This window comes from Oncorhynchus clarkii, chromosome 26, assembly GCF_045791955.1.
Source record: "Oncorhynchus clarkii lewisi isolate Uvic-CL-2024 chromosome 26, UVic_Ocla_1.0, whole genome shotgun sequence".
Lineage (NCBI taxonomy): Eukaryota > Metazoa > Chordata > Actinopteri > Salmoniformes > Salmonidae > Oncorhynchus > Oncorhynchus clarkii.
Window position 1 is genome coordinate 9,004,689 of NC_092172.1, and position 12,945 is coordinate 9,017,633.

The window sequence follows — 12,945 nt, forward strand, 5'->3', positions numbered from 1 at the left end:
ATCCCTACAGTGCTGCCAGAGCCTTCCTCCTCTCCAGCGCAGCCGGATTCTCCCGCCTGTCCGGCGCTGCCAGAGCTCCCCCCCCCTCAGTCCAGAGGCGCCAGAGCTCCTCAGTCCAGCGCTGCCAGAGCCTTCCTCTCCAGCGTTGCCGGAGCTTCCCGTCTGCCCAGCGCCATCAGTCGCCAGTCTGCCCAGCGCCGCCTGAGCCACCCGTCTGCCCAGCGCCGCCTGAGCTGCCGTCTGCCCGGAGCCGCCAGTGCCGCCAGACTGCCCGGAGCCGCCAGTGCCGCCAGACTGCCCGGAGCCGCCAGTGCCGCCAGTCTGCCCGGAGCCGCCAGTGCCGCCAGTCTGCCCGGAGCCGCCAGTGCCGCCAGTCTGCCCGGAGCCGCCAGTGCCGCCAGTCTGCCCGGAGGCGCCAGTGCCGCCAGTCTGCCCGGAGCCGCCAGTGCCCCAGTCTGCCCGGAGCCGCCAGTGCCGCCAGTCAGCCAGGAGCCGCCAGTGTCGCCAGTCAGCCAGAGCCGCCAGTCTGCCAGGATCCGTCAGATCCGCCATTCAGCCAGGATCCGCCAGTCAGGCAGGATCTGCCAGAACTGCCAGTCTGCCAGAACTGCCAGTCAGCCAGGATCTGCCAGAGCCGCCAGTCAGCCAGGATCCGCCAGTCAGCCAGGATCTGCCAGAGCTGCCAGTCAGCCAGGATCTGCCGGAACCACCAGTCATCCAGGATATGCCGGAACCACCAGTCAGCCAGGATCTGCCGGAGCCATCAACCTGCCTGAGCTTCCTCTCAGTCCCAAGCTCCTATTCAGTCCCGAGCTCCCCCTCAGTCCCGAGCTCCCCCTCAGTCCCGAGCTCCCCCTCAGTCCCGAGCTCCCCCTCAGTCCCGAGCTGCCCCTCAGTCCGGAGCTGCCCCTCAGTCCGGAGCTGCTCCTCAGTCCAGTGGGGCCCGTTGTTAGGGTTCCTAGGCCAAGGTCAGCGGCGAGGGTCGCCACTCAAAGGACGCTAAGGAGGTGGACTAAGACAATTATGGAGTGGGGTCCACGTCCAGCGCCAGAGCCGCCACCGCGGACAGATGCCCACCCAGACCCTCCCCTATAGGTTTAGTGTGTGCGGTCGGAGTCCATCGTTCTTGTGTGTTTTCCTTGTTTTAGTGTTGGTCAGGACGTGAGCTGGGTGGGCATTCTATGTTGTGTGTCTGGTTTGTCTATTTCTATGTTTGGCCTGATATGGTTCTCAATCAGAGGCAGGTGTTAGTCATTGTCTCTGATTGGGAACCATATTTAGGTAGCCTGTTTTGTGTTGGGTTTTGTGGGTGGTTGTCTCCTGTGTCAGTGTTTGTACCACACGGGACTGTTTCGGGTTTTCATGTTTCTTGTTTTGTAGTCTATTTCATGTATAGTTTCGTTATTAAAAGAACCATGAATTATAACCACGCTGCGTCTTGGTCCGATCCCTGCTACACCTCTTCTTCAGAGGTAGAAGAGAACCGTTACACAATGTGGTTTTCTGGAGAAAAAATAATCTAATTTTGCCTGTCATAGTTGAAGTGTACCTATGATGAAAATTACAGGCCTCTCTCATCTTTTTAAGTGGGAGAACTTGCACAATTGGTGGCTGACTAAATACTTTTTTTGCCCCACTGTAACTCTGCATTGTTGTAAAAGTACCCAGCATTTCACTGTTAGTCGACACCTGTTGTCTCTGAAGCATGTGTCAAACACAATTTGATTTCATTGGATTTTTGAGCGATGCACGTAACATCACCCCTCTTGAGAAGTGAGTCAGTATGACCGAATCCAGGTACAAGGGTTGACAACCGGTAAGCCTATTTATGACCGCCTGTTTCAGACCTTAGGGTGAGAGTTAGGAGGTAGACAGCAAGTTTTGTACAAATATTTTCTGGATCCATTTGTGTATATTCAATTTGACTGCTAAACACAGATCAACTGGCTTTAAATAAAACACCTGACTTCTCCTGAAAGACTTGTCCAGCGCCTACATGCCACCTCCCTTGGCCGTAAGACACCCATGTCAGCTACTTTACCACAGCTCCCAACATTTCTATGCCGTTAAAAAGCTAATACTAAAATGGTATCCGCTTACAGTTTTATTAACTAATCGCAACGTTATGTACTACCATAAGCTACAGCTGTAGGTTTTCCTTTCATTTGGTTGTATTTCCCTACAGCCTGATTAAACAATGGCTCAACCATTGCAGCATAGGCCGTAGTACAGTGGGCTGTTAAGGTTAGTAAGGGTAATAATGAAGGGAAGCTAACCTGTAATTGGAAGCAAAACTGTTTCGCATTGTAACTATTTCACTTTATTCACCCTGAAAGTTTTTATTTTCATTTGATGTACATTTATTTTGAAGATGAGTTTAGTCTCCATCTCCCTTGATTGTCCTCGGTTCCCAGGGAGGGCTTTACTTCCATCCGCCTCTTTTGATTGGACGAAGATTTCTAAACCTAGTGTAACCATTCGTGCTGTTCTCTTGCACTGTTTGGGTCTGGAAACGTGCGACAGATGCGAAACTGCTTCCATCTGGTATCGCAAGGAAGTGGAAAAGGGGGGTGATTCTACTTAGGCGCCCTCGGCAAGACATCCTGCTTGCATTGCTACTAAGATCTGCGAGCTTCATTTCGTTTCACTAGAAAGCTGGAGAGGACGTGCGTTCCTAAACGGCTGCACCGGATTGTTCGTTGGGGATGCTACGGGTTTATTCCTTTTCTCTTGATACTATACTCGCCCTAGGCGTCTAGTTCCACTGTCTTCACAAACGGTCCACGGTATTTCTCTTATCCAGCGGAACTCACTGGAGGAGAGGCGCTTGGACCAGGAGTGATAACGCAAAGACGGGTCGAGTTGGATGTTCATAGCCATAAAGAAGTGGTCATAGTCTGGAGCTGCTAATGGGACAAGCAGTGGACTGACAACATTGAGTCTGGTTTCACTCCAAGCAAGGTAAGGGATTTAGCCCATAGTTTTCGTCCTATCCATGTATTTTAGTACAGTTGTGTTGTGCAATTTCTGGAGTGATTTCAACTGGAAATTGTGATAGTCCTGCGATTGGACCGGAATTGCTTTTCCAAATTATAAAACCTACCCCTCAGATGCGACATGTTTTATACATTTAATACGTAATCTGAGTGGACTGTGTCCATTATATGTCCAGCACTTTAAATGCAGTAAATTAGGGTTATTTTGGGGGGTATTTTGATTCTCATCAGGACTGTAAACAAAGCCTATATCGAATTATCTCATGTCGTTCACTTTTTCATACATCCTCCGTTTCTAATCGGTAACCTGTCGGTCCAATGACACATGGACTATTCACGGCTAGTTTGACACGGGTAGGCTGTACTACATATTTGCGCCCCACCAATCCATTTTCAAGTTTTTGTGACGAATAGCGTACACGGTAACTTTCTCTGGAAGTGTAGGGTATACGGGCATACATTTCCTATCAAGAGTTTGTAGTTAAATAGCTAATTGACCTGAATTGGATGGATGGCCAAATATAATTTATATTCTATTTATTTTAATGCGGGACGATATTACACTTTCTCTCCTGCCTTCATTCATAATACGGTTTTTGTTTTTCGTAATTTATTATATTATATTTTAGAGTCAGTTTAATTTCTTAAATTGTGTATTTTTTGTATTTATTGGCATTTGATAGCAGTCGTTTGAATCTTTAGTTTAGCCTACTTCTGAGTAACAGTTTTAGTGATAACAGGTTGGTGTATCATTTACAGCTGAATACAAACTGAATGGGGCAAAAACAATTTTCCCCTTGTTGCGTCTCTAACCAAGGCGATGTAGCCTAGTGCACATTTTGGGCTAAACTACTCAGCAATTCATGTGAAATGTGAATTTCAGAATTCACAGGCATTGTAAAATGTTTTCAATATGTTTTATTCATAGGTAGAAGGTAGTCTAAAGAAATCAGCGTTTGTAGCTGGTCCATTGCATCGACTGTATGTATTCACAGAACCCTCAGTATTCATGTCCACAGCTCAAGATTGCTGCTTTCAAGATGAAAATAATCTCCCCTCCACCCGCTACCCCTCTATATCCCCACCGCACTGTTGCTCAGCGAAATGTATGCTCTGCTTCCCTTCATGTGCTCCTGTAGGAACCATACTCATTTAACGTTCTCCTTATTGAACATGCTTTTACTGATATTATTGATCTGTGTTATGCCCTAACAAGGCATTGAAAAGAAAGAATGCACATCATAGGGTTTATAATTGAATTAATTGTACTTAATGGTGGTTTTAACCCTCAAATAAATTCCCAAAGCTTAATTTGTTGAAACAATAATGAATTAATTTAAAAAGAAAGTGTAATAATGCTTGATGGTGAAATCTTTTGAGTAGCACAACCAGAAGTGAATGAGTCACATCAGAGGAGGCTTAGCTCCAATCACAACTCTGAGGCATTGGTGTGTGACTTGACTGCTGAAAATAGTTGACACATACATAGATCAAAGAATCGCATTGATTGCTTCATCGCTTATTCTATAGCCTATTTCAAATTCACTAAAACATTTTAAAATCAGTTTAAGATTTTTATTTAAAAAAAAAAATCAGAATCATAGTTAGCCTACCTGTTAACTGTACAATTCTCTGAATGATCGATTTAGTTTCTGACTGACCAGACTTAAATAGTTGAATGACAAAACCGAATGGACCTCGATAACTACAGGTACAGGCAACAGTCTTGAAACCTCCAGAGGAAGAAAATAAATGTTTTCAAGGAATCAATAGAGGGTGCTGTTGTTCTGTGGACAGCTGGCCCGGTTTGCTTACAGTACCTCGGCACGAGTCTCTGAGGGCCACTCAAAAAGATGGAGCGCCACCACCGGTGTTGCCCATGGTCCCAGGGGACGGTGAATTCAATCTAACAGAGGCTCTGGCTAATGCTGTGGCACTTTGTCAGGATTAACATCTTTCAGTGGCTTCTGTTACCTTCGGTGTCACGTTACCACCTTGGAGTTCTGGGGAGGGGAGAAAAATGGGGCACCGGTTTCCTGCTCTGCTCCACGCTGTGCTATTCCAATTCCACATTACTGTGGGTCGATAGAGGAGGAAACTCCATCATTTTCAACGAATAAAGGCATTTGTTATTTTGACTGCCAACTGGAGCTTTTCAATGAGTTATTTTTCTACTTCGGAAAAAAAAAGGAAAGACTCAAAAGTTTGCCCTTTTTAAAATGTAGACTCCATGCACAGCCATCAGCTAAATGGAAATAAACAGCTCTCAGTTTGCTGACCTTGAGCTGAAAGAAATATTTGAATATTGTCATATATTTTGGCAGTAAAGCACAAAGTCTTGTTTGGCCTTGTGTCTTTTAGTATGGATTCTAATCATAAGGTAGTCTACAAATTACTTTACTTGACAATATGGCAATTTTTAAACACATAGTACCTGGATAATTATTAGTGGATGTCACCTAGACCTTGGACCTCCTGGGGGTGCATGGCAGCCTAATTAAGACGTCAAGTTATCTGAATATGCGACCCCTTTTCTTACCCCTGCTTCCCTGTTACTGTCCAATAGTATGCTGATATGGGACGTCTGTGTCCCTCCATCAGAAGCTAGTAGGGTGACAGATTGGATTGAATCATATTCCTCATGCCGTGGGACCTAGATTAGGGTACCCCACCATTTCACAATCCAAGACAGAAGATATTTGGTGTCTACTGCTTGGTCACTACTGGGCTTCTTTTCATTCCCTGTGCGTTTATGTCGTTTACATGTCGTTCAGGTCATGTGACAGACATTAAGGTCAGGCGACGTGGCTTTTAGGCAGTCATGATATGCCCACGCCATCTATCGCACAGGCAATGGGACATGAAAGCAAGGTATTACAGCATTGCTGGTTGAACATTATCCTTGGCCTTTTTTTAGATGGACATTTACGGTGACTTTGAGGGTGAATTAAGATAGTAATACAATAACCACCAGGTCTCATTTAACGAAGCATTCTGGACAAAGAATAATCTTGAATAGTGTTTATATCTATTTTCATAAACTAATTACAGCATCGATAGTGGGTGGACATATTAGAGATTTAATAAACAGTTACAGAATTATGCAGTACTAATATTGCTTGACACTGATGAAAGTAGGACCGTGGCTAAGTTTATTCAAAGCTGTCCTTGTTGTTGCACTCCGCATATTGCTGGGTAAATCGCTATGTGGGCGCACAGAACACTGTCACTTACCCTCAAGAGCATCATTGATAATGATTTCATGTTCAAGCGATATTAGCATGACTTATTTCTACTTATGTACATACTTGTTGTGTTGCTGAATAAGACAATCATAACACATGTAGGAATGTCCAAGTAAATTACATAAATAAGTAAATTACATAAATAAGAAAAACAGGAGCACTTGGGCTGGTAAACTTGACCCTGAGTGTGCAAAGATACTTACTACAAGACCAGAACACCATGTTCCTTCCATGCCACCTTTAGTGTACAACATTGTAACCTGAAAGGACTCTTCGTAAGGCCATATCAAGTATTTAGTTTCTATCTTCACCCTTAAGTGCAAGGCTATGTGTGAGTCAATGTCTATTTCAAGGATGTCAACATGGAGGCCACCTTCTCCTTGGGGTGCCTTGTCATGACAGTAACTTGTGTAGAAATATGTTTTGCTTTCTAACATTGTATTTTAATGCAATGCTTCTGATTAACATACCAGAGGAGTCCTAATTAAGCAATAAGGCCCGAGGAGGTGTGGTATATGGCCAATATATCACGGCTAAGCGCTGTTCTTACCCACGACACAACGCAGAGTACCTGGACACAGCCCTTAGCCGTGGTATATTGGCCATATATCACAAGCCCCGAGGAGCCTTATTGCTATTATAAACTGGTTACCAAATCAAATCACATTTTATTGGTCACATACACATGGTTAGCAGATGTTAATGCGAGTGTAGCGAAATGCTTGTGCTTCTAGATCCGACTACGCAGTAAAATCTAACATGTAATCTAACAAATTCACAACAACTACCTTATATACACAAGTACACACACGTAAAGGGATGAATAATAATATGTACAAATAAATATATGGATGAGCGATGGCGTGCGGCATAGGCAAGATGCAGTAGATAGTGTAGAATACAGTATATACATATGAGATGAGTCATGTAGGATATGTACACATTATCACATAAACAAGTGATACCTCTATGTAAACATTATTACAGTGACGTCATTTAAAGTGACCACTGATACCTTTATTAAGTCCGTAATTAGATCATTTACTGCTCTAACGTAATTAGAGCAGTACAACTAAACTTTTTTTGTCATACCAGCCAATCAGAATTCAGGGCTCAAACCACCCAGTTTATAATACTCTCTGGAGCTTGTGTATAGAAGGGTAGCTTTGAAAGTGCACAGGGATATGTCACGCCTTATTGCTGGTGATCAACTCTGAAGCTGTGCACAAGCTGTGTGTATGATATGAGCATCAGCATCTATGTGAGTGTGGATATGTGGACACATGCTCAAACTGTGTCCATATGCGTGTCAAAAGCACAAGCTTTAACATACTGAAGGCCAACATGCCAAATGCTGCATGTAAGCTTAACTGATTATGGGGTTGATTTAGGTAGGGCCTCATTTACAGTACCAGTGTTGCAGTCTGAATTATCCACTCATTAAAACAGGCCTCTCAGGAACATTCTAATGCCTTTATTAACCTTCCTGTTTCCTGGAGGGGACATGTTGGCTGAACTGGATTGGATGTCTGGCAGCAGCATGCACAGTCTTTCTCTGATGTACCATTCACACTTTGATCAAATGGCGTGTTATCACATTGCTTTTCTTTAAGCTTGATGCTTGTCATATGATGTTATAACAAATTTCCCCTCATAACTTCTGTGTCTATACATTTTTGGATCACGTGCACTTGGGAAAAGGGGGTAAAAGTCACACAAAATGATACAATTCCATAATTGTTTGAGAATGGCAAGTGTTGTACTGTACATTTGCTCTGAGTATCTTTTGTCAACTGGAAGGCTTTTTGTCACGAGAGGGTTTGGCTGAATTTCACCCTGACTTTCGAAAACCGAATGACAGACTTTCCTATTACATTTACATTCTAGTCATTTAGAAGACTCTTTTATCCAGAGCGACTTACGGTTAGTGCATTCATCTTAATAGACAATGGTGGAGACAGTATCTATCTTTAACATCCTTGGCAGGCTAAGGCTACTAATGTATAACTCTGTAATCAGCTTGTGCTGCACAATATATCTGCATTCTTTCAACATTCTTTGACACTTCGTCTATCTTCCCTCTTTCATGTAAGGACACAATTCATGTGGATTCAGGGCAGGCTCTTTGTTGTGTAAGAATGCGCCTGCTCATGGAGAAACTGTCATGGGATATACAGTGCATTCGGAAAGTATTCAGACCCCTTGACTTTTTCCAAGATTTGTTACGTTACAGCCTTATTCTAAAATGGATTCAATTGTTGTTTCCCTCATGAATCTACTACACACAATACCCCCATAAAGACGAAGGAAAAACAGGTTTTAAGAAATGTTTGAATTATTATAAAAATAATTTAATAAATGAAATATCACATTTACATAAGTATTCAGACCCTTAACTCAGCACTTTGTTGAAACACCTTTGGCAGTGATTACAGCCTCGAGTCTTAGGTATGACGCTACAAGGTTGGCACACCTGTGTTTGAGGAGTTTCTCCCATTCTTCTCCGCAGATCCTTTCAAGCTCTGTCAGGTTTGATGGGTAGCGTCGCTGCACAGCAGGCAACATCCACACTGAGCTAAAGGGTAGAGCTGCCGCTTTCAAGGAGCGGGACTCTAACCCAGAAGCTTATAAGAAATCCCACTATGCCCTCCGACGAACCATCAAACAGGCAAAGCATCAATACAGGACTAAGATCGAATTGTACTACACCGGCTCGGTTGCACGTCGGATGTGGCAGGGCTTTCAAACTATTACAGACTACAAAGGGTAGTACAGCCGAGAGCTGCCCAGTGACACGAGCCTACCAGACGAGCAAAATTACTTCTATGCTCGCTTCGAGGCAAGTAACACTGAAACATGCATGACAGCATCAGCTGTTCCGGACGACTGCGTGTTCACGCTCTCCACAGCCGATGTGAGTAAGACCTATACACAGGTCAACATTCACAAGGCTGCAGGGCCAGATGGATTACCAGGACGTGTACTGTGAGTGTGCGCTGACCAATGTCTTCACTGACATTTTCAACTTCTCCCTGTCTCAGTCTGTAATACCAACATGTTTCAAGCATACCACCATAGTCCCTCTGCCCAAGAACACTAAGGTAACCTGCCTAAATGACTACCGACCCGTAGCACTCACGTCTGTAGACATGAAGTGCTTTGAAAAGCTGGTCATGGCTCACATTATCCCAGAAACCCTAGACCCACTCCAATTTTCATACAGCCCCAACAGATCCACAGATGATGCAATCTCTATTGCACTCCACTCCTGGACAAAAGGAACACCTACGTATGTGAGAATACTATTCATTGACTACAGCTCAGTGTTCCACACCATAGTGCCCTCAAAGCTCATCACTAAGCTAAGGACCCTGGGACTAAACACCTCCCTCTGCAACTGGATGCTGGACTTCCTGACGGGCCGCCCCCAGGTGGTAAGGGTAGGTAACAACACATCCGCCATGCTGATCCTCAACATGGGGTCCCTTTGCAGATGACACAACAGTGGTGGGCCTGATCACCGACCACGATGAGACCGCCTATAGGGAGGAGGTCAGAGACCTGACCATGTGGTGCAAGTACCACAACCTCTCCCTCAATGTGATCAAGATAAAGGAGATGATTGTGGACTACAGAAAAATAAGGAACAAGCACACCTCCATTCTCATCGACGGAGCTATAGTAGGGCAGGTTGAGAGCTTCAAGTTCCTTGGTGTTCACATCACCATCAAACTAACATGGTCCAAACACACCAAGACAGTCATGAAGAGGGCATGAAAAAACCTATTCCCCCTCAGGAGACTGAAAATATTTGGCATGGGTCCTCAGATCCTCAAAAGGTTCTACAGCTGCACCATTGAGAGCATCCTGACAGGTTTGATAATTGCCTGATATGGAAACTGCTTGGCCTCCGACCGCAAGGCTCTACAGAGGATAGTGCGTATGGCCAAGTACATCACCGGGGCCAAGCTTCCATGACCTCTATACCAGGCGTTGTCAAAGACTCCAGCCACCCTAGTCATAGACTGTTCTCTCTGCTACCACGTGGCAAGTGGTACCGGAGCGCCAAGTCTAGATCCAAGAGGTTTCTAAACAGCTTCTACCCCCAAGCCATAAGACTCCTGAACATCTAATCAAATGGCTACCCCAGACTATTTGCATTGCCCCCCCCTTTATTAATAACTCTGTTATTATCTATGCATAGTCACCTTAATAACTCGACCTACATGTACATATTACCTCAATTGCCTCGTCTAACCGGTTCCCCTGTACCGGTACCCCCTTTAAATATACCCTCACTATTGTTATTTTACTGCTGCTCTTTAATGATTTGTTACTTTTATTTCTTCGTTTTTTCTGGTATTTCTCTTAAAAATGCATTGTTGGTTAAGAGCTTTTAAGTAAGCATTTTAACTGTACGTTCCACACATGTTGTATTCCCTTGCATTGGTCATGTGACAAACACATTTTGATTTGATTGATGTTCAGGTCTATCCAGAGATGTTTGATTGGATTCAAGTCTGTGCTCTGGCTGGGCTGCTCAAGGACTTTCAGAGACTTGTCACGAAGCCACTCTTGCATTGTCTTGGCTGTGTGTTTGGCATTCAGGCCAAGGAGATCAATCTTGGTTTCATCAGACCAGAGATTCTTGTTTCTCTAAAAGTCCTTTAAGTGCCATTTAGCAAACTCCAAGCGGGCTGTCATGTAAGTTTGCACAATTTGGGGAATATTCAGAGGTGGAAACTTTCTGTGGGAATTAACGGGAACATACTGGAATTAATGGGAATGTATGGGAATTAACGGAAATATATGCAAATTAATATTAATACCATTTAAATGTAGACGTTTTTTGCATTGGATATATTTACCATATCATATGGAGACAGAAACCTAAACCTTATCAAAAGTAGACATAAAATAGACATAAAAGTAGACATAATTGCAAATTATTAAATACTTCCAATGGAAAAATATATATTTTTAGTTGAACTTTAATGAAATTAGTTGACTCTTCACATGGGATGATTTCACTGAACAACAAAAGAAAGGGAATATTGAATGATCCCCAACAATCCTTCGCATCTCCCAAAAACATTTTCTGTAAAATGATAGTGTAGAAACTAAAGCTTCCTCTCAGGCTTCCATGTCTTCTCCCTGGACCTCCTCAATGTCCACCTCTTGAACATCAGACTCTGAGGCCTCATCACTGTCACTTCCAACTTTGTTGAGGATGGCTCGTTGTCAGGCTCAATTAGCCTCAAATTTGCCATGGATGGCAACCAATTTTTCAACCCTTGTATTGGTCAGCCTGTTGCGTGCTTTGGTGTGCTGTGTGTTCCCAAACAAGGACCAGTTGCACTCTGAGGCGGCTGATGTTGGTGGGAGTTGGAGGTTGATGGAGGTAAAAGGGGAAAGAGCCTCAGATCCACAAAGTCCCTTCCACCAGGTGGCTGATGAGATATGTTGGCATGACTGCCATATCCCATCTCCATCTCAAAGCCCTTGCTTGGAAGTGTATTTCGCCAGACTGCCAAGAACCTTGGCCTCATCCAGGCCAAGGTGGCGAGACACGGTAGTGATGACAACATAGGCCTTGTTGATCTCTGCACCAGACAGGATGCCCTTGTCAGCATACTTGGGGTCCAACATGCACACTGCGGCGTGTATGGGCTTCAGGCAGAAGTCTTCACACTTTTTGATGTATTTCAGAACTGCGGTTTCCTCTGCTTGGCGCAACAGTGAAGTCGGCAAGGCAGTACAGATTTATTCTCTTACATCTGCAAGCAGAGTCTGAACATCAGACAGGATGGCATTGTCTCCCTCAATCCGTGCAATGGCTACTGCTATAGGTTTCAGTAGTTTCAGGCGGCTTACCACTCTCTCCCAAAATACATCATCCAGGAGGATCCTCTTGATGGGGCTGTCCATATTGGCAGACTGTGATATGGCCATTTCTTGGAGAGACTACTTCCCCTCCAGAAGACTGTCAAACATGATGACAACACCACCCCAACGGGTGTGGTGCTCTTATTCTTCTCATTTTGCTTGGTGAGGTAGATTGCTGCTATTACTTGATGACCCTTCACATACGTAACCATTTCCTTGGCTCTCTTGTAGAGTGTATACATTGTTTTCAGTGCCATGATGTCCTTGAGGAGCAGATTCAATGCATGAGCAGCACAGTCAATGGGTGTGATGTGAGGGTAGGACTCCTCCACTTTAGACCAAGCAGCCTTCATGTTCACAGCATTGTCTGTCACCAGTGCAAATACCTTCAGTAGTCCAAGGTCATTGATGACTGCCTTCAGATCATCTGCAATGTAGAGACTGGTGTGTCTGTTGCCCATTGTGTCTCTGCTCTTGTAGAATATTGGTTGAGGGGTGGAGATGTAGTTAAGTGTTCCTTGCCCACAAACATTTGACCACCCATCAGAGATGATTGCAATACAGTCTGCTTTCTCTATGATTTGCTTGACCTTTACTTGAACTCTGTTGAACTATGCATCCAGCAAATGAGTAGATAAAGCATGTCTGGTTGGAGGGGTGTATGTTGGGTGAAGAACATTCAGAAATCTCTTCCAATACACATTGCCTGTGTGCATCAGAGGTAAACCAGTTGCATGCACAGCTCAAGCAAGACATTCATCAGCATTTCTCTGACTACATTCCCCCATTGAGTCAAAAAAAACTTCTGATTCCAGGAG

At 44.3% G+C, this 12,945-nt stretch overlaps 1 protein-coding gene across 1 annotated transcript in view; it reads left to right on the forward strand.

Moving 5' to 3' along the window:
- Positions 1-2,573: 2,573 nt before the first annotated feature.
- Positions 2,574-12,945, forward strand: part of LOC139384368 (cadherin-11-like) — an 83,955-nt gene continuing 73,583 nt past the window's right edge. Inside the window, exon 1 of the mRNA XM_071129085.1 lies at positions 2,574-2,961. The gene's annotated coding sequence lies outside the window, so the exon portion shown is untranslated. The remainder of the gene's footprint in view (positions 2,962-12,945) is intronic.